We start from the raw sequence: 23,055 nt of genomic DNA on the forward strand, positions 1-23,055 counted from the left end.
CCTGATAAAGCTATGTCAGCTTTTTGTGATTAATGCTTCCTTTTTGAAATATTCATTAACTATCACTTTAATATTATCTATCAGAATTTTACCTAGAACTAAATTTAAGATCATCAACTTAAAATATGTAGGCCCTGTTTTCTAGCTCTGTAGATCCTCTCCCATCATCTCTATAATTATTCAAAGATCACTGATAGCAAATCAGCAATCAAAAATGCCAATTTCTCTATACACCCTGCAATATTATGCTTCTGGTCTTGTTGCTATTGAATTATTTCAGCTGTTCAACTCCTGGCTCCATTTGGGGTTTTCTTAGCAAAGATACTAAAGTGGTTTGCCATTTCCTTCTCCAGCTTATTTTACAGATGAGGAAACTGAATCAAACAGGATTAAATGACTTGACCAGAGTCACATAGCTATTTAGTGTCTAAGACCAGATTTGAACTCAGGAAGATGAGTCTTCCTGATTCCAGGCCAGGCATTCTATCCACTATATCACTCAGCTGCCCCTTGGATACTTTCTTACAGCCTTATTTTATATCTTGAGTATCAGATCCCTATTAGTCATTTTTGTGTTGCCATTTCACTGTCTTTTTATAAATTTGCCACCAAGATATCAGAGACTTTTCTCTTTTCTAAACACCATTAGGATTCCAACTAAGTAAGTAGAGTGTCAATAGGTTGTCTCTTAGCACAATGCAAGCTCATGCATTTTCTTGGATGATATACTTTTGTTTCTCCTTTGTAATCCTTTATAGGTAATATGTTGCAGTCATGGAATTATTAGACAAAAAAGCCCAAACCTTTTGTTTACTTTCTCTTGACATCCTTAGCTTATTACATACCCCAAACAATGATTGAGCATTGTCTCAGTCAAACTGTGACCTGACTAAAGACCTTAGTTTAAAAAAGGTCACTACATCCAAGTCATCTCTAGTTGTCCTGATCCATATCTAGTCACTGAATCCAAATGATTCCAGAGAGAAAATGATCTTGGTGACTTTGCCCAGTCCCCCTATCTTAAATCCAAATCACTTACATATTATGGCATCACTTCCTTGATGTCATAGTCCTCTTTGAAAATTAAGGACAAACACATGTAACACTATTGTTCTATTAGAAACCAGGAGGGATGGGAATTCAGGGAAGCCTGGAGGAATTTGTATGAACTGATGCTGAGTGAGATGAGCAGAACTAGAAAAACACTGTACACCCTGACAGCAACATGGGGCTGATGTTCAACCCTGATGGACTTGCTCATTCCATCAGTGTAACAATCAGGGATAATTTGGGACTGTTTGCAATGGAGAATACCATCTGTATCCAGTGAAAGAACTGTGGAGTTTGTACAAAGACGAAGGACTTGTACCTTTAATTTTGAAAAAAACTGATATCTTATTGTCTGATCTTGCTATCTCTTATACTTTATGTTTCTTCCTTAAGGATTTCTCTCTCATCACATTCAGTTTGGATTAATGTGTACCATAGTAACAATGTAAAGACTGGCAAATTGCCTTCTATGGGGGTGGAGGGGAGGGAAGTAAGATTGGGGGAAAATTGTAAAACTCAAAATAAATAAAATCTTTATAATTCAAAAAGAAAAAAGAAAAAGAAAATTAAAGACAAATAACAAGAGCTATCCTGTCATTATTGTTGCAAAATCATTAGATGCTTTCATATTCACCTTTTGTTATTCAGTTTTGCTACTTCTATTCATGTCTTTTTAAAATTTAGGTTGTTTAATGAATTCCCTGTCTTTTTATATCTATCTTTTAAACAACTTCACTTTTTCCCACTCACTCAAATTATGATTCTCCTTAGAGTTTCTTTTAGAAATTCACTCTTGAGAGTGCCTATTCAAATTGAATTAACTAAGTTTCAACTAGAAAGTGTCTGAGACCAAGTTTGAACGCAGGTCTTCTTGACTCCAGGCCTTGCACTCTATCTACACTACCACCTAGATGCCCCTCAGGGTACCATAATGACTTCCTATAACACCACTCTTAATCCTTAATTTTATTGAATTGAATTAGATTCACTTAAAGTTAGAAAAAACAATAAGGACCTGGGATTGGCATCCCCAACCTTCAAGACAGTTTTGTTCTCCCTCATCCCACATATCCCAGGATATGTTGTTAAATCATAGAATCAATGGTCAAATCTTGCCAATTTTTTTCTACAACATTTCTCTAATATATGCTTGAAATTTTTATTTTCTCTTTCTGTGTCTTTGTCTTTGTCTCTGTCTCTCTCTCTCTCTCAGTCTCTCTCTTTCTGCCTCCACTTTTTCCCCCTAGAACTCCTGGTTTCCTTCAAAACTCAGATAAAACATAACCTAATACAAAAAGCCTCCCTCTTCCTGATCCCTTTCCCAGATACTAGTGCTTTCTCTTCTTTTACTTCACTAACATTTATTTGAGTACTACACAACAACATAACCACATGGAAGTTGAGACATGAATTGGGGTCCAACCCCATAACTCTGGGAAGAGATAAGAATACAGGGAGAAGCTAGAGAATCACAAGTGTAGAAAGTATGGGGCTATCATACAAAAACAATGTTTAGGAACCCAGATATCCTGCTCAAATGTAGCAGTAGTCTCTCACCCAAATCCTCCTTGTCTTGGCCCACAGGGGCTCTCCATCTCCTCCATCCCCAAGGTATAACAATACAGGGGAGTGATGCTGGGGGACTTGATCACAGGTTGGAAAGGGAATCATTCCCTCTGTTCTGCATAGCTATTTGGTTCATATAGGTAAAGTTTAGTACGGATGGAATGGACTGGACTTAGGAGTAATCAGGGTCCATAGCCTCAGTAGTCATGATTAGCATTGTGGAATAACTACCCAAATGCACCTACATTTTCTTCACCTCCTTCATTCTTGCCATGGGCAGCAAGACCATTTACCTTTTCCCCATTTGATGAACTACTTGTCCCTCAAGCCACACCAGATGCTTGGAGGGCATGCTCATAGGAGAAGGTCAATACCCAAGGTCAAGAGAGAGGACAATGCTTAATAGCATTGAGATTGAGAGAGGCCTCCTCCTCACTTTGCCCTCTAGACAAGAATTTCACACCTGGGAGAGCAGGAGGCACAGTTCCACACAGGACAGAGACAGTTGCCATGGCAATCTCCTCAGGGGTATACTTGAAGGGGCAAGCATGATCAGGGTGACCATGTTGGGCTTAAGTAGTGTCCCTTCAGGGTACACATAGTGGTCACTTAGGGCCTTGTAGACAGCAGCCAGGACCTTCTCATTAACATACTGGAATCATTTGAGATCATGGTCTCTATCTGCCAAGATCTAGACCCTACAATAGGCACAATGTCATTCTGCTGGCAGATGCTAGCATAGTAGGCAAGCACATTGTCATTTTCCATGATTGCCAGGGGAGAGGGCATATGATCACTGATCTTCAGCATGCAGTGCCATTTGGCAAAATCAGTGCCATCCTTCTTGTACTGAGCACAGCATTCAGAGAGTCCATTTAGCCCTTAATGTGGTGGTTTCTCCATCAGTTCCAGCCAGAGTCACCACACCTTTATCAACCTTGAAGCCTACAACAATGCCCTTGTATTGGATGGTGCAAATGAAGGACACCCCATCACTCTCCTTTTAGTAGAGGGTCTCATGGAAGAAGATGACACCCCCAAAGCATTTTTTGATCCTTCCATCAGAACTGAGAAAGACCTGATAATACTGCCTGCAATATTCTGTATTCTCCACCCCAATCTGGCTCAGTCGCATGGCCATGCTGTCTACTGACTCATCAGCTGCCAAGATGCCCTTGCCTGGAGCAACAATACTAAGAGCAATGTCTGACAGTTCTTTCTTTTGCTCAGCCAACAGGGCTGGGTATAACTGGGGCGTAATGGTGATCTCTCCTCCTGACTAAATGAAATTAAATGGTTTCTCTCTCTAGTGCATCTTTGTGCAGGGTGCAGGCATCTGAAGCAGATTGGGCTGGAGCTCCTGGTCTCTTCTAAGGTTGCCTAATATTTGGCAGGTAGGTGGCACAGTGGATAGAGTACCTGGTCCAACATCAGAAAGACCTGAGTTAAAATTTGACCAAATACACTAGTTGTGTGATCCTGGACAAGTCACTAAATCTTTTTTGTCTCAATTCCTTCATCTATAAAATGAGCTGGAGAAGGAAAAGGCAAACAACTCCAGTATCTTTGTCAAGAAAACTCCAAATGTGGTCACTGAGAATGGGACATGACTGAAAAGAGTGAATGGAAAATGGTTATTTTTGAGACAGTTAGGTGGCACAGTGGATAGCTGTGGAGAGCTTAGGATCAGGAAGAACTCATCTTCATGAATTAAAAGTCTTACTAGCTGTGTAACCCTGCACACTCAACTGTGGTTGCCTCAGTTTCCTTATCTGTAAAATGAGCTGGAGAAGGAAATGGTCAGCCATTCCAGTAATCTTTGCCAAGAAAACCCCAAGTGGGACACAATTGAAATGACTCAACTACAGCAAAATTTATCATTTTGTGTCCATGTTATCTCATTAGCAGTAAACTCCTTGAGTAAGGAGGGTCTATTTTGCTTTCTCTTTGTCCTCTAAATTTTGCCAATAACTAGAACAGAGTAAACTACATCCCTGCTGATTGGTTGATATGATATATGATAGACTGATATAATCTCCTTATGTTATCTGACATTTTGTGGCTCTTACTCAAGAAAACCCTCATTTCAGAAATCTCATGAGTCAGAGCCCAATGTAAAAAATGTGGAGTTATGGTTAAGGTTTAAGGTTCAAGTTAGAGTTAGGATTAAAGAGGTATCTCTAGTTTTAGCAACTTTTATCATCAGCATCTCTCAAAAGAGACTCTGACAAGAAAAGATCTCTTTATACAAACACCAATGAAAGGAAAAGCTTTAACAGAACAAAGTCAAAATTCTGTGAAGCCTTTCTGACAGTCTCATATTTTTTCCTCACTCTTAGTTAATTGCAAAAGGCAAAATCTTAATTGTGTAGGAGAATATACAAGTATAACATATGACTTTTATTACCAGGACCTAGTTTTTATGTACCATAAAATTCCATCTGTCCCATCATCTGTGGTTGGCTACTTTTCCCATAATATGAAGAAACAGGGAGTTGGAGTGGGAGGGTGGAGCATTAGGAAAAAACTGCTCCAGAGAAAGATCTCATCCAAAATCTGAATTTTGAACTTTCATTCTCAATTTTATTTTGAGAACCATTTAAATCCCAGACATTTTAATTCAGTTTGGGGCCAGCCTTTGAAGAGAGGATGATATCTATTAATTTAATTACCATAATTGCCACCAAAGTACGGAGATATTTTTATCTGCCCTGAAAAATCACACCTGAGTTCATCCCCTCATTCTAATGAATACACACCAATTAGAAATTCCTGAAAGGACATTTCCCCTCACTCTCAACATCTGGGAATTAAATATCCTGGATCAAAGAATCATAAATTTAGTACTCCACTGGATCAGGAAGATCAGGATCTCACTGCACATGATGATGATGATGATGATGATGATGATGATGATGATGATGATGATGATGATGATGATGATGATGATTTACTACTTATTAAATGCTAAGTCCCATTCTAACTATTTTCTACTTATCTCATTTGCTCCTCAAAATAACTCTGGGAAGTAGATGCCTATCTTATCTCCATTTTACAAGTGAGAAAACTGAGGCAAATAGAAGTTAAGGGCCTTGTCCGGAGTCTCACAACAAATAAGTGTCTGAAACTGTATCTGGATTTGGGCTTTTCTCACTCCAGGCCTCAGTCTATAACCACTTTTATCATCTGTCTCTAGATGTCCCAGGTCCTTAGTTTACAATGTGTTGCAACTGTTTTTGTTTCTTTTTATAGTCCCACTTTACGAATGAAGAAACTGAGGTTAAATAACTTGCATAAGGTCACCCTGAAATTTAGTGACAAGAGTGGGAATCTAACCCTGATTCCCTTACTTTAATCTACTTTTCTTCTGCTTCTGTGGAATCTTCTACTCTTGGAATCTTTTGCAACATCACAGAAAGTTTCTTTAGTCTAGAAGTGTCAAACTCACCATTTGCAAGCTATTTGCAACCCACAATACTTCTAAGTGAGACTGGAACCAGATTAAAAACTAATTGGGCAATAATTAGAAAAATAAATGAAAATGCAACAAGACAGATATTACATTTTTAAAATGGCTCAATCTATAACCTACAAGGATCCTTATGCATAAAGTGACCTTGTTTGCTTCTGCTCTTAACCCTTTAAATTAATTTCATTCCTACAGCTAAGAATAATTAATGCATTCAGATTTATCATCCAGTTTAGGGGGCTTCTGATGGAGATCAGCAACTCATTGGCATCTTAGTTTTAGAGAATTGCCTGCTACACTGAAAAGTTAAGTGACTCCTTCACTGTCAGATAACTATGTGTCAGAGACAGGTCTGGAACCTAGACCTTCCCAATTGCAAAAATGATTCTCTATACATAATGGCTCACCAAGTCTTCATACTTTCATACTTAGAACTGAGCATTTTTCTCTTTCCTCTCCATCCATATCTATACTTTATCCATTGACTTTCTCTCTTTACTTCCCTTTCAAAGATTTCTATTAAACCTGCTTCCCAGGTTTCATCTAGCTTAACATATTTTTGTGAAACACCAAAAAAAAAAAGTCGACAATTCAGTCATGTCATCTAGAAAACGGTTAATTCATTTAGTCAGTTAGAGAAGCTGCAGTGAAGTGAAGTGAAGTGAAGTGAAGTGAAGTGAAGTGAAGTGAAGTGAAGTGAAGTCAGAAAACCTAAGATCTATCCTGGCTGTATTTCTTACTAGCTGTGTGACCTTGAGGAAATTTTTTAAATCTCATAAGTCTCTGTTTCTTTGGTCATTAAATGATAATATAAAACAAAACAAAAGCAGATTAGATAATCTTATTAAGCATCAATTGTGAGAAGAGTTTGTTAATTTGGGGAAAATGGGTTTCCTGACCTCAAGGAGTTTATGATCCTGTAAGAGGGTAAGACACAAGATAATTGTAGCTCACACTATTTTATGTTAATAAAACCTAAGCACTTTATAAATGTTAATGTGATATATAAATATTAGCTATTACTATTATAATAGATTAACCAACTAGTTCTTTGAATTTTTCAATTTTCAACATTTTGTAGAGATGATTTCTAATTTCAAGGAGTTAAGCCTTGCACAGTTTGATGAACTTAGCAAATGCTATGCCTTTTTTGGAGTCTTGATGCTATCTTCCTATGGATAGGCTGACCATGATCATTCACTATAGAAGATTTCTGGACCTTATAAACATTGATACCAATACAATGATATTTTTTCAAAGCTGGGAATATTTTTCCCAAGTCTCTAAAGACCTAGATACAAACTATATGATCTCATGAGGGACAGAGCTTCAGAAAAACCTGGAAATACTTGCATGAACTGATGCTAAGTGAAATGAGTAGAACCAGAATAAAATGATACACACACCAGTAACAACATGGGTTGATGATCAACTATTTTGGGCTTGTTCATTTCAGCAGTACAATAATCAAACACAATTCTAAAAGACTTGTAATGGAAAATACTATCCACATCCAGAGAAGGAACTGTGGAGTTTAAATGAATTCCAAAGCTTATTATCTTCAATTTTTAAAAGTTGTCTTATGTATTATGTCAATTTTCTCTCTGTTTTTATTCTTCCACTTATATTTGATTCTTCTTTCACAGCATGATCAGTCTGGATTATTTAGCATGTTATATATGTAAAGCCTGTATTAGATTGCCTTTTGTTAGGGGGAGAGGGGAGGGAAGGGAGGGAGAAAAATGTAAAACTCAAACCTTGCAAAAAAACGATTGGTAGAAATAAATAAAATATCTGATTTAAAAAAATCATGATATATAGATGTAATCTTTCTGGATATTATAAAAACTTTCAATGCTCAAAAAAGATTATCTTTAATTTAAAAAAGCAAAAACTGCACTCTGAAGTTCACAGGAAAAAAAAACAAAGACCTCTGGAGAAAGAAAAAGACAAATCAGTTTTAAAAAGTTAGTCAATAAATATTTATTAAAAATATTTGCCAAATAGTTACAAGTAAAGCACACCTTCTGAATTACTTTTCCCAAACTTGTACTAAGGTTTACTTGCAGAAAAACTTAAATTTAAGAGTACTCTGTGGGTGTGCCAACCTGAATATATTACTCATCACCCCCCACTGATGTTTTTAAGTTTAATAATCAGTAAATGTGATTAACTAAAATATGAGAGAAATGTGAGAAGGCATTTTACAAAATATGGTAACAATTATTCCCCCTCATAAAAATGCATTACATTTAATAATAATACATATAACATCGGGGTAAGTGTGACCTCATACATAGGGTACTTTTGTACTGATACATACATATAGGTAACATCTGGCTAAGGAAGTCATATCTCTAATACTGCAGGGCCTCAATGTCCTTTCACTTCTTAATAGCCTCCTCATGCTGCTTCTTGCTGGGTAAATCTCAGGGTTTATTCCTCCTTATTGGCAAGGCTAATTCTCCCTTAATCTACATTTGATTTTCTTTTATATTTCCACAAGGTTCATTCTTGATGCAACAATTTTGGTGATCTGCTCTCTGCTAAATTTGGTGTCTCCTATTCAAAGAGTTACTTCTCTGGTAAAAATGCAAGAATAGTAAAGAATAAGCTTCATTGAAGAACTGAATTTTTCTTCTATAGTGCACTTTCTTCCCTGTTGCCAGAGGGGACAATCCTCAAAGTTGTATCCTTTGTTGGTGACAAGCTTGGATTTTTAGAATCCAACAAATGCTTGGCTATTAGTTGACATCGAATAATAAACTATTCTCTAATTCCATCATTTTAAAGGGTTAACAAGAATTTGAAATTCTTATTAATAACAGTAAAAACCTTTAAAATCACATAGATTCTGTTACCTTTCCTTATTTCTGAAAATATATCAACTGAACTGGGAGTAGGAAGAACCAATTGATAAAAAGTATCCTGATCAATTTACTTCTCCCCCTACCCACCCCCACTCAACAAATTTTTTGAGAGAGAGGCTTGGATCTGGGAAAAGCAGGAAAGGTTTCATGTAGATGGATGAACTTCATCAAACTATTGAAGAAAAATAAATGATTCAAAAAGATAGAGGTGAGAAGGGAGTACATTCCAGAGTTAGGTAAAGTCAGTGCAAAAACAAAGAAATGAGTGATGAGGTGTCACTCATGAATAATTGCAAAAAATACAGTTTCACTAGATTATAGATTGTGCAGATTAAGTACACAATAAGGTTGGAAACATAGGTTAAACTTCTAGAGTGTGCAGGAATTAAAGGTCAGTTGGAAGAATTTATACTTGGTCCTGGAGGCATTAGGGACTCATTGGAGTTTATTGAGTGGGAGTAGCAACATAGCACTTGTGGAACATTATTTTATAATTCGGAAGATTGAAGAAGGGAAAGATTTGAAAAGGGACAATTAAGAGGCTATTGTTATAGTCCAGACTAAAAGTGATATAGGTATAACCATACCCATAAACCATATGAATAATATTAAGTCATATGTGAGAAGTGTTAAAGAGACAGAAATGACAATTTTTTCAATTGACTGAATGTATAAGTTGAGAGAGAATGAGAAGTTGAGGATAACAATAGAAATAGGAAGGTTTGGTAGGTAAGTGAATTTTGGGGAAAAGACACATACATAATATATATAGATAGATGGATAAATATGAGCATCATCTACAAGACAAATTGAAGAGTAAGAGAATGTAAAAAGAGAAGAGGGTCTAGAACAGTTCAGACAGGTTCAAAAACCGGGAAATCATTATCACAATCGGTCAATGACTCAATCAATATTGATTAAGCACCTATTATGTACTGCACACTATGTGAAGCACTTAGGGATGCAATAAGAGGCAAAAGACAGTTGCTGCCCTCAAGATATTCAAAATGAAGAGTAGGTATTGAAGAAGAGGAAGTTATCAACAGCATCAAATGATGCAGGGAGGTAGAGAAGGGTGAAGACTGATACAAAAAACCCATCAGATTTGGTAATTCAGAAATTATTGTTATCTTTGGAAAAAGCAGTTTCAATTAAATGAAGACATCAGAAATCTGAATGGCAGAGAGTGACTAGAAAAAAAGGAGACACCAGTATAAATAGATTTTTTTTCAAGAAGTGCAGCCACGAAGAGCAGGAAACATAGAATGATATTTTGAAAAAAAAACAAGCCAAAGAAATGAACAGGAAACTCTGAGACTTGAATTATATAGCATTTCCCTTTCTTCTTTATTCCTCTGCTGCAAATACTGGTTGAAAATGTAATAAAAGTCAGGCCTTTCACTTACAATAAACTCCCAGAACTGGCACATGGGACACTCTTCTTTCTTCAGATCTCCTAAAGCTCCACAGCTTCCCCATGTCTCCTTTCAGGTTCATAAAAACTACATGTTCCAACTATTATTCATGCAATAATTGTTTATTTCCTCATTGTAATACTAAAAGATAGGCAAATGTATTAATTTTATTTTAAATATAAGAAGACTGAGGCACAGAAAATTAAATTGCATCTAAATAGAAATATCCAGCAAAAAGTGAATAAATTAGGGATTAGGAAAGAAGTAAGGACTGTAAATATAAAAAAAAAAAATAGAAGTCGCCTTCAAAATAGATGAAGCCATGAAAATCTATGGGCTAGCTGAGTGGTACAGTGTATAGAGCACTAGGTTTTAAGTCAGTAAGATTCATTTTTGTGAGTTCAAATCTGGCCTCAGACACTCATCAGTTGTGTGACCTTGAGCAAGTCATTTAACTATTTGCCTCAGTTTCTTCATCTATAAAATGAGCTAGAGAAGGAAATGAGCTAGAGGAGTGGTGAACTACTCTAGTATCTTGCCAAGAAAAACCCAAAGGACATCACAATGAATTGAATGTGATTGAGATACCTGAACAGCAACAAAATAATTTAAAATTTCTAAGAAGCAACTTCCAGAAAGGGAACCTCGGCTTCAAATGCTGAATTGTAACTGTTCTGCAATTTGTAGTTTTAGTGTTACTTCAAATACTGAGGGGTTGAGAGACATACTCATGGTCACATAGCCAGTAGAGGCAAGACTTTAACCGAGATCTTCCAGACCTTGAGGCCAATTCTCTTTCTAGTCCAAGATTCTAAGTATTATTCACTATCTACCACACCACATTTTCTTGTCTAGGATAAGGAAATATAAGAAATAAGGATAGCAGGTTATTCAATAGAAATTGAATAGTAGCTGAAAACACTGTAATACAACCTGACCACGTCATGTCAATGGTTAATACACAGAGCACACTCTCCATTTTAGTGTCCAAAACATCTTAATACAATACTTTTCTAAAGTTATCTGAGGGTCTTTGAGAATGCTACTCTCTTTATATTTTTCTCTTTCCATCCCCTGAGAAAATTTTTTATTGTGTAACACAATTCCAAAGACAGTCCTAGTGGACATAAAACTGAAGAAAACTGATACTGAATGAAGAAAAATGAATGAGAAGTCCTTGGAGGAGACAAGAGAACAGATATCCTGTTTTCCTTACAGTGACTTGTGTGGTGTCAGAAAATTATGAATGTAATTCCTCCTCAATTCCTTCTCAGGCACAGAACTTTGGATGTCACTGAACTAAACTCATCGGAGACTTCCAATCCAGTATCATAGCATTGTACCATCTGGGTGAAATCAGGGCAGCATCTGCTTCAGAATTATAGAATCACTGGAGTAAACCTTGATTCCTTTTCCCTACTCCCTCTCCCTCCCTGTGCTTTAATAAGCAAAATGATGCAGGTGCATGATCACTCGCTCATGCTTCGGCCTTTGTTTAGAGCATTGCCATTCATTGCTGAATCATTCATTGGAATGGAAAATAAACGAGGACATTTCAAGGGATTTTGCTTTTGCTTGTATGGTGGAGGGTTTTTTCCCTTCTCTTTTTTCCAATATTAGTCTCCTATAAACAATCTTGTCCTCTCAGTGCTTGCTTCATTCAAATAGATTTCCACATTCTGCTATTCTGTACTATAATATTTCTCAACTTTATGGAAAGGGGAATTATAGGTATATTGTTATCTTACAGAATCAGAATTGTTTGATTGATTTTTATAGTTGAAAGGAAATTAATTCAATTCCCTCTTACCTCTTCTCCCCCTCTTAAAAGAAAAAAATGAAGAAACTGAAATGCAGAGAAGCAACTTGCTCAAAGTCATATAACTAACTAGTGACACAGCCAAATCTTTCAACTCAGCCAAAAGTTTGTTCCACTGTCTTATGCTTTTTGATCTTGTCCAAACATGATTGTCTGCCCCTTTTTATGTTCTGACTCTTGCTTAAAGATTATAAAACTTTTGCTCATCTAACTGATTATATATATCTAGATAGCTATAGCTATCTAGATATATGAATATATAGATATAGAGCTAAGCTAATTTCCATTCCTAACCCTGACTTCTGATCTGCTCTTTTTGAACTACTGAATTCAAATCTGTTCCCATTCCAGAAATCAATTTTGAAGATGGAAAACACTCTAATGATTAAACAAGAAATACAAAGGTAAGAACATTCTCGTGTTTTCCTATCTCTATGTAGCATCAGTCTTGAATCAAGGAATTTTTATTTGGACCTTGATCCTTGGAAAAGGAAGTTGTTAATCTATAAAATCTGTTCAGTATATAATAACCTCTGGTTTAATAGTTCACTGGTTCCTAGGATCATAGATTTAGAACTGGAAGGAATCAGAGATCAACTAGTCTCTCCCTTTTCATTTGTTGGATGATGTTTAGAGAAGTTTAAGTGACTTGAAATCTAGTGACTGAGTATCCAGTGACCCTGACCTACTGTCTTTTCCTTAAATAAAACATTCCATCTATCTTTTGATGCCTTATGTTTTCTCTGACTGCTTGGAATGCTTTCTCTTATCTTCCCTTCCTGGGTTCCCTGGCTTCCTTCAAATCTCAGCTAAAAACCCCTTTTTTCCTAAAAACCTTTCTCAGTCCTCCTCAATATTAGTACCTTCCCTATAAGATCATCTCCAGTTTATACTTTAAATATCTTCTTTGTTCAAAGTTGTTTGCATGGTATATGTATGTGTGTGTGTGTGTGTGTGTGTGTGTGTGTGTGTGTGTGTGTGCATAGGGCTGATGCATAGGAGGTACTTAAGTGTTTTTTGGCTTGATTTGTCCTACAGTGTGTTGATAAATGTTTAACAACTGACTTTCAAAAGAAAAGTATCTTCAAGACACCTTTAAATTTAATCTGCATGATAAATATATTATTTCTCTATTTTCTGTCAAAGGCAATCAATAAAACAATAAATCTATTCCTGATTTTTATTATTTGCCTATTTCCAAGATATAACTAACTGCTCACAGTGAAAACTTAACAATTGACTCTCCCAATCTAAGCCAGTACAAGCTGATTCAAATTCACCCATGAGTAGGTTGAAGATTTGAACTCAGATCTTTTAACTCCAAATTCAAAAGTTATACAATGTATGTAGACATTCCTCACTTCGATCCCCTAGCAGCACAAATTTATTGCTCAGGTACCAGTTAAAATTCATAAGACCTTCAACATATATTGATAATACATTGAGGACCCTTCACTTTTCCATGTATGGGATTGTAATTGTGTATTCTGTGTTTCAAACAAAAATTCAGCAACATCTGACAATGTTCTTTAAAGAGTTCCATTTATTTCTTTGCATTTCCTTAACTTAATGAATCTCTGATTGTCCTTGCAGCTGTGGGATGAGGACACACTTCTAAGAATCTTTTTCGAAGAACTGGAGTTTATTTCTTTATTTATTTCATCAAATGCAGCAATGAGTATTTTCCCAACACTTTTCCAAGATGTATTACTGGGAGACTAATTTATTCGGCGTTAAATTGGGTGTCTCTAACCTGTGAAAGTCATTGTGAAATGAAGATATAGAAGTAATCATACAGGAAATAGAATTTGCTGCAATTGATTGAAATGATTAACGAAATCAAGGAATATAAACAGAAATAACTACAGGAGAGGGAATCTAAGACCTTAATGACATGGATTATTTTGCATTTTGAAAAGTAGGGAGGAGGGGTGTTGAAGTCATGGCCCTCAGTACACTTTGCATTACCTCTAATAAATATATTTAAAGTTAAAAGGTAGCAAGCATTTATTAAGCAATTACTTTGAGATTGGAACTATGTTAAGTCCTAAAGTAGAGTAACCTCATTCAAAAGGATTACAAATCATACTATGATCATAGAAGAAGGTGATAGTACCTACCTAAAACAGTTATCATGAGTTTCAATTAAAATAATATTTGTAAAGCACTGAAAATAGTACTTGGCAGGTAGTAGGTACTTAATAAATCCTTATTTTCATCTCTTTCCTTTCTCCAAGGTCACATAGAATAAGTACAATGCATAAAGAATTTAAGATCATAATGATCTCAAGTAGAGCTATTACCACTATTTATATTCAAGTCCAGGTGACATGCCATGATGTCACTGATCCTTTTCAAAAACAAAAGACGAACAACTCTTGTTCAGTCATTTCAGTCCAGCCTGACTCTTCCCATTTGGTGTTTTGTTGGCAAAGATACTGGACTGGGTTGTTATTTCTATCTCCAGATCATTTAACAGAAGAGGAAACTGAGACAAACAGGATTATGTAGCAAAGCTTCCATTCCCTTCAGCTCCAAACCTGATTCTTCCCAAAAGTGTCTTCAATGAAATTCTATGAGTAACTTGCTCAGGATCACATAGCTAGTAAGTGTCTGAGACCAGATTTAAACTTAAGTCTTCCTGACTCCAGGCCTAACACTCTATGCATTGTACCACCTAGCTCCCCAAAACAATCTTAATGAATAGGTAAGAAACCTTCTATTGTTTTTAGGCAAAAAAGATTCAATGAAAATTATTTTTAAAATGTGTTTGAAAGGTGTTTGTTTTATTAAAACACTTAAATGTTTATGCTATTAATTTGCTTAGCAATTTTTTTCTGTGGAAATTATAAAAATAAGCTTTTAAGATGGTCTTTTAAAATGATGGGAAATTCCAAATTAAGCATGGATTTAGAGAAGGAAGATGTATATGAATGAGAATGTCTAGTTTACTATTTTTCCCCTGATTTTCAGATGAAGAGGCTGAAGCAGAGGGGTGAAAAGGATATGTTCTAGAAGTTACCATCAAGTCCTAGAGATTAAAGCAGAATTTAGTATCCCTTCTGTTCAAAGAATCATAGAATTTCAGACCTGAAAGGGACCTCAGAAGTTCTGTACTTGCATTCCTGCTCTGTTCTCCAGAAGGAGGAAGAAGCATCTGGTATATTTAGGGATAGGATTTGGTTCAGTGCACTTTATTTAATAAAATACACACACACACACACACACACACACACACACACACACACACACACACACACACTTTTTTTATAAGTCTGCAGCTCTAAACCCGAGTCCTTAATAGCTTAACATATGGGTCAAGCTATTGATGCTCAGTAAAGCCTAAGAGTTCTGTAAGACTAATACCATAGTAATAATGATCTAGGGGTTTCATTCCTTTATTATGACACTCAAAATGTTATTACATTTGTTAGCTACATAGGAAAGTTGAATATTTTTTAATTGAAGGTATTAGAAAAATATTTGAAAAATAATGATAGAAAATATTTGTCAACTATTTGACAAATACAGATACTGGAAAAAGGACTTGAGATTATAAAATTATAAAACAGTATACCTTTACCTATAACAATCCAGGATTCTGGTATAGGTACAAAAGAACAAAACATAGAATAGATCTAATATTTTTAAAACATTTTTTAAAAACCCAATACTTCCATTTACAAATTTCCAACTAACTGTCCTGATTCAATGATGTACTGGAGTGGATTTGAATTGGATCTTGAGAAGATTGTTAAACTTTCAGAGTGAGCATTTATACTTCCTAGGCATAGGCTACAAATTAGGGCTTAATTTATCATTTTGTTGTTTGTTTACAATTAAGAAATAAATGGAGAAAATGATAATAAAACAACTTAAACTTTTCCAAAGCAGGTTGTTAAGCATTACCAGAACACATCAGCTGTCTTAAGCCATGAAAGTCAACTCCATTCTTGACCCCATTTGGGATTTTCTTGACATACTACAGTGTATGGCTATTTTCTTCTCCAGCCCTTGTTACAGATGAAGAAACTGAGGTAAACAGGGTGAAGTGATTTGCCCAGGATCACGCAGCTAGTAAGGGTTTGAGGCCAGATTTGAACTCATGAAGATGAGTCTTCCTGACTCCAGGCCCGGCACTCTATCCATTGCATCCCCAACTGCTCTTAAAATAAAGATTAGACAAATAGTGAACTTAAAAGATAGGCAACACATATGTCCTCTACTTTCTACTTCCTTTCAGATTGCTTTTTTTTCCTAAGACAAAAGTAACCTTATGAGTAAGTAAGCAGAATAGAGATTTCCTATACTGCTAAAATCTAAGGGGCACCAAAAAGGTTTGTAAAATTAAAGTATCACAGATCATTCAAGCTAGGAGGAACTCGAGATAATATTATGCAGTCACCTCATTTTGCAGATAGGAAACAATTCAGAAAGATTAAATGGCCTGTCTAGTATCAGAAGGTAGTATGTAGCAAAGCTTCCATTCCCTTCAGCTCCAAACCCGATTCTTCCCAAAAGTGTCTTCAATGAAATTCTATCATTAGATATTGATTCCTCTGAGATAGTGAAACTTTTTTTTAAAAAATTCAAATGGAGCGGCTAGGTGGCATAGTGGATAAAAGCACCAGCCTTGGAGTCAGGAGTACCTGGGTTCAAATCTGGTCTCAGGCACTTAATAATTACCTAGCTGTGTGGCCTTGGGCAAGCCACTTAACCCCATTTGCCTTGCAAAAACTAAAAAAAAAAATTCAAATAGCCCAGGAGGTGGAGGCAGAAAATCCTGGCAGCTCTCCCTTAGACCACCCAAAATGCTTCTAATTAATGGCTCTAACCAAATTCTAGAGTGGTGGAACCCACAGACAGACTGAATGAAATAATTTTCCAGTCCAAGACAACTTGAAAGATCTGTGGGAAAGGTCTGTTACCCCTGGCTTAGCAAAACAGTGCAACCTGGGCTGCACCAACCCCACCAGAGCAAATTGAATCCAGTCACCCAGGAACAGCCCACAGTGTACCTGGGTGTCTTGGGGCAACTGAGTCCATTGCAGTAGGGTGGTTTCCCAGACTTCTCAGTTCAGAAATTGCCAAGAACAACTTGGGAAGGTCAGCAGGAAGACTCCACCCATCAGAGTGAGAGCTGATCCCAGTACAGTGTAGACCTCAGCACAGACCAAGTCCCAGCAACCAGTAGCAGGCTTGCATATCTACCTGGCAGGGAACCACCCAGCAATTGCTTCCCAGAGCACTCAATCCAGGGATCTTAAGGGGGTCTGGGGAGATTGTAGAGGTTTCTTTGCTCTCCCAGAGGCAGGACTCTGTTGCTTTGCCCATATTCAGATCCAGGTCACAATCTGGACCAGTTTCAGGAAAAAAGGAGCTTTACTCAGCAAAGCATGGCACCTCCTTACAATTCCAGGGCAGAAAGGAGTGCTTGTGGTCATCCACAGACCAGAGCACAAATCAGGAGAGCAGTCAGAGCTTGTCATAAGACCTAGAAAGAGTTGAGGTCTCTGGAGGCGGGGGGGTGTCCCTGAAAACCACTGCAAAAACCATAAAAGCTTGGGAAAGTGTGTCCTTCCCCTGGAAGCAAAGTCCCACCTTAACAAAGAGTTTAAAATCAAGATATATGCTGGGGAAATTAGCAAACAGCAGAAGAAAAAAAATCCAACCATAGAGAATTACTTTGGTCCCATGGAGAATCAAATTACACACTCAGAAGATTATAAAGTCAAAGCTTCTTTATCCAAAGTCTCCAAGAAAAAATTGATCTCAGGCTATGGAAGAACTCAAAAATGATTTTGAAAATCAAGTAAGGGAAGTAGAAGAAAAATTGGGAAGAGAAATGAGAGTGGTGCAGGAAAATCAGGAAAACCAGCAACTTGGTGAGGGAATTACCAAAAAATATTGAATAAAATAACATTTTTATTTGAATCTTTTTGTTTATTTATTTATTTATTTTCACATTTCTACAGTAGTCTTCTTGTAAAAGAAAATATAATCCCCCTTCCCCCCACAAAGATAGGGAAACGTAAAGAAAAATAAAGTGGGAGGGGAAAAAATGTGTGCTTCAGTCTACATTCAGATTCCATTAGCTGTCTTTGGAATGAATCTCATTCTTTATCATAAGCCCATCAGAGAATTGCTTCAAAATTTTTTCCCCACAATCGCTATTACTAGCTATATTTCCCCTTCTTCCTATTCCTCTCCAACCCCATTTATTCTATTCTCTCTCTCCTTTCACCCTGTCTATCCTCAAAAGTGGGTTATATCTGATTACCCTCTCCTATGATCTCCCTTCTCTTTCATCAACTACACTCCTCCTCCCCGCCTCTGTCCCCTTTCTTCCATCCTTTCCTCTAGGGTAAGATAGATTTCTATAAACTGTTGAGTGTGTATGAAAGTGAAGGATCACACATTCCCCCTTACCACCCTCCCTTCCACTCCATTGCAAAAGTTTTTCTTGCCTCTTTTACATGAAATATATTATCCCATTCTCCCTATCCTTTCAATTCTTCCAAGTACTTTCCTTTATCACCCATTGATTCCATCTTTTTATTATACCATTATATTCCACTCCTTCCTGTGCCCTGTCTATATATGCTCCTTCTAACAGCTCTTATAAATGAGAAAGTTCATATGAATTATCAGTATCATCTTCCCATTCAAGAAAACAAACAATTCAATATCATTAAATCCTTCATAATTAGCTCTTCCCATCCACCCTCTTTATGCTACACCTGAGCCCTATACTTGAAGATCAAACTTTCTGTTCAGCTCTGGTCTGCTTCAACAAGAAAGTATGAAAGTTCCCTATTTCACTGAATGCCCATCTTTTCCCCTGAAAGAGGATGTTCAGTTTTGTTGAGTGATTGAATCTTGGTTGTGAGCCAAGCTCTTTTGACTTCTGGAATATCATATTCCAGGCCCTTAATGTAGATGCTGTGAAATCTTATGTAATCCTGAATGTAACTTCACACTATTTGAATTGTTTTTTTCTGGCTGCTTGTAATATTTTCTCCTTGGGAGTTCTGGAATTTGCCTATAATATTCCTGGGAGTTTTTATTTGGGGATCTCTTTTGGGAGGTGATTCATAATTTCTCTCAATTTCTATTTCACCCTCTGCTTCTAGGATATCAGGACAATTTTCCTGGAGAAAATAACATCTTAAAAACCAGTTTAGGTCAAATGGAAAAAAAGCAGTCTGAAAGGTCAATGAAGAGAAGAATGTCTTAAAAAGAAGAATTGATCAGATGGAAAAGGATATAGAAAAACTCTCTGAAGAAAATAATTCCTTCAAAAGTAGAATGGAGCTAAGGGAAACTGATGACTTTGTGAGAAATCAAGAAACAAGGGGGTGGCTAGGTGGCACAGTGAATAGAGCACCGACCCTGGAGTCAGGAATACCTGAGTTCAAATCCAGCCTCAGACACTTAATAATTACCTAGCCGTGTGGCCTTGGGCAAACCACTTAACTTCATTGCCTTGAAAAATATAAAAATAAAGAAAAAAGAAATCAAGAAACAATAAAACAAAAACCAAAAGAATGAAAAACTAGAAGAAAATGTGAAATATTTCACTGGAAAAACAACTGACCTGGAAAATAGATCCAGAAGAGAGAATTTTAAAATTATTGAGCTACCTGAAAGTCATGACAGGAAAAGAATCTAGACTTCATTTTTCAAGAAATAATTCAGGGGGCAGAGTCAAGATGATGGCAGGAGTACATTCTCTCCTAGGTGCTCTCCCCAAAATATTTCAAAAATCTTAAAATTATGACTCTAACTAAATTTTTTGAGAGACAGAACCCACAGAAAGATCCAGTGGAATAACTGTCCAGTCCAAGGTAACCTGGAAAATAGTAGGAAGACACTGCTCCACAGGGTTGGAGGGGAGGAAGTGCACCAGAGTGAAGAAACCCTCCCAGCAACAACCCCAAAGTGCCTGTGAGCTCTGACTCCTAGCTGCAGAAGCAGTTTCCTGACCTGCACCCCAGGGAGCACCAAGCACAACTTGGAAGATCAGCAGGGAGATCTCTCTGGCAGAGCAAGCATGAAACCCAGGCCAGCATGGCCCTCCATGATCCTCAGTGCTGCCCAGAGCCTAGGAAACAGAAGCAGGTCCACAGAGCCACCCAGCAGGAGCCTCCCAGCAGCTGCACCCTGAGTGGTCAGCCCACCAAAGATAAGGGAGTGGAGGTAAGGGAGTACTGAGGTCTGTCCTCTGTCCCTGGGACAGAACTCTGGGGCTTTGACCACATTCAGACCCTGGTCGAAGTCTGGGCCCCCCTATAGAGCAGGGACCCCCCACACAGCCCTGGAGCAGAGAGGTGTGCTAGTGGTCATTCAACAGATCAGGAGAACAGTCAGAGCCTCACATACTGAGGTCCTTGCAGGGTTGTCCTAATAACACTCAAAAGCTCAGGAAGCACCCCCAAACCAGGCACAAGCTGGGGAAATGAGTAAATAGAAAAAAGGAATCTGACCATGGACAATTACTTTGGTCCCATGGAGGATCAAAATACTCAATCTGAAGATGAGAAAGTTCAAGCCTCTGCAACTAAAGACTCCAAGAAATATAGAAGCTGGGATCAGGCTATGACAGAGCTCAAAAAAGATTTTGAAAATCAAGTAAGGGAGACAGAAGAAAATTTGGAAAAAGAAATGAGAGAGCTGCAAGAAAAACATGAAAATGAAGTCAGCAGCTTAGTCAAGGTTATCTAAAAAATTGCTGAAGAAAATAAAATGTTATAAACTAGCTTAGGTCAAATGAATAAAAACAGTTCAAAAAGTTATTAAAGAGAAGAAAAAGAAATAATTCAGGAATATTGTCCTGTTATCCTAGAAGCAGAAGGTAAAATAGAAATTAAAGGAGTCCACTGATCACCTCCTGAAAGAGATCCCAAAATAAAGACTCCCATGAATATGTAACCAAATTTCAGAACTCTCAAGTCAAGGAGAAAATATTACAAGCAGTTAGAAACATAGAATTCAAATATTGTGGAGCAGTCAGGATAACACAAGATTTAACAACTTCTACTTTAAGGGCTTGGAATATGATATTCCAGAATGCAAAAGAGCTGGGATTACAACTGAGAATCAACTACCCAACAAAATTGAACATCTTCTATCAGGGAAAAACATGAACATTCAGTGAAATAGGGGACTTTCAAACTGTTCTGATGAAATGACTAGAGTTGAACAGAAAGTTTGATCTTCAGTGACAGTACTCAAATGAAGCATAGAGTGGGTGGAAAGTAATGGCAAATTATGAAGGATTTAAACTGCTTATATTCCTGCATGGGATGATGATACTGATAATTCATATTAACCTTCTCATTTAGTAGGGCAATTAGAAGGTGCAGGAGGAAGCTGAATATGAAGGTATAATATATATTATAAAGATGGAGTTAATGGGCAATAAAGGAATGTACTGGGAGAAAGGGAAAGTAGAGGCAGAATGGGTTAAATTATTTTACATAAAAGAGATAAGAACAAGCTTTTGCAATGGAGTGGAAGGGGGGAAGGTGAGAGGGAATGAGTGAGCCTTCACTTTTATCAGAAGTGACTCAGAGAGGAAATAACATATATGCTCAATTGGGTATAGAAATCTACCTTATCCTAGAGAAAAATAGGAGAGGAATTGGGAGAAAGAAGACAGGGGAGGGAGAGAAAGAGGTGTTGGTGATAGAAGAGAGGGAAGATTATGGAAGAGGGTAGGTAGGCAGATACAACAGGATAGACAGGGAAAAAGGAGAGAGGGAATAGAATAATCAGGAGTGGGAAGGAAGAAGATGGAGGGAAATAAAGCTAGCTATAGCAACTGAGGGAAAAAATCTTGAAGTAATTTATCTGATGGCCTTATGAAAAGAATGCTATCCATCTCAAAGACAGAGCTGATGGCATCTGAATACAAACTGAAGCACACTTATTTTTCCACTTTATCTTTCCTGAGGATTCTCTTTCTTTGTGTGTTGGGGGGGAGTATGTTTATTTTTACTACAAGTAATGTGAAAAAAATAAAAGTAAAGTGCTTTTTAAAAAATTCAAATAGCCCTGAAGGAGTTAATATCATTTGTATCATGGTGTTAAAGTGTTTAATTAAAAGCTTTCAAAATTGGTATGATAATAGTTCAGAAATGTCAACTCAAGGCTTGACCAAGTCAGAATAAAATTTAATTGGAAAATACTTCATAACAACAAAAGAAATAAGCACAATATAACATGTTAGTTTGTGATTTTTCTAAGTCAATAAGATATTCAAAGGCATCCCATTTCTAATTGAGTTCGACTCAAAAGACTGGAGTTACCTGTATGGCAGGTGGGTGACAAGTCTGATTAACAAGAGCTAAAAATGTATTATTTAGCCCCCAGGCATGCTGGCCCTGGACAGTCTCATAAAATCATGTTCACATCTCTTCAGCAGATGACAGTTTCAGCAGATGGCATCAGCAGTTTAATGGGGAAGCAGTAAACAGCTGCTTCAGTATCTGAAAGGAAGGGCATCTATGGAGGGAGAGGAAACAAGACATTTTTAGGGGCTAGGATCAGAGACATGAGATCTCTTCCAGGTATGTTTTGATATAGCTAGAAGAATGAATTTTTTAGGAAGTGTTTTCACTGGGTTGGGTCTATAAAAAATGTACTACTTCTTGTAATGGGGTTGGGGGCAGGAGTTGCAAGGATAGGAGGAGGTGAACAGAATGATTCTGCCATTGCCCTTGAGGAGAGGAGAAGAAAGAAGAGGGGGAGGAAGATGAAAAGGAGGAAGAAAGAGACAGAGACAAACAGAAAGACAGAGAGAGAGAGAGAGAGAGAGAGAGAGACAGAGACAGAGACAGAGACAGAGACAGAGACAGAGACAGA

At 37.1% G+C, this 23,055-nt stretch overlaps 1 pseudogene; it reads right to left on the bottom strand.

The window, feature by feature from the left end:
- Window positions 1-2,939: 2,939 nt before the first annotated feature.
- LOC141504844 (fructose-bisphosphate aldolase C-like) overlaps window positions 2,940-23,055 on the bottom strand; it is a 38,505-nt pseudogene continuing 18,389 nt past the window's right edge.

The sequence above is a fragment of the Macrotis lagotis genome, chromosome 1 (genome assembly GCF_037893015.1).
Source record: "Macrotis lagotis isolate mMagLag1 chromosome 1, bilby.v1.9.chrom.fasta, whole genome shotgun sequence".
Taxonomy (NCBI): domain Eukaryota; kingdom Metazoa; phylum Chordata; class Mammalia; order Peramelemorphia; family Peramelidae; genus Macrotis; species Macrotis lagotis.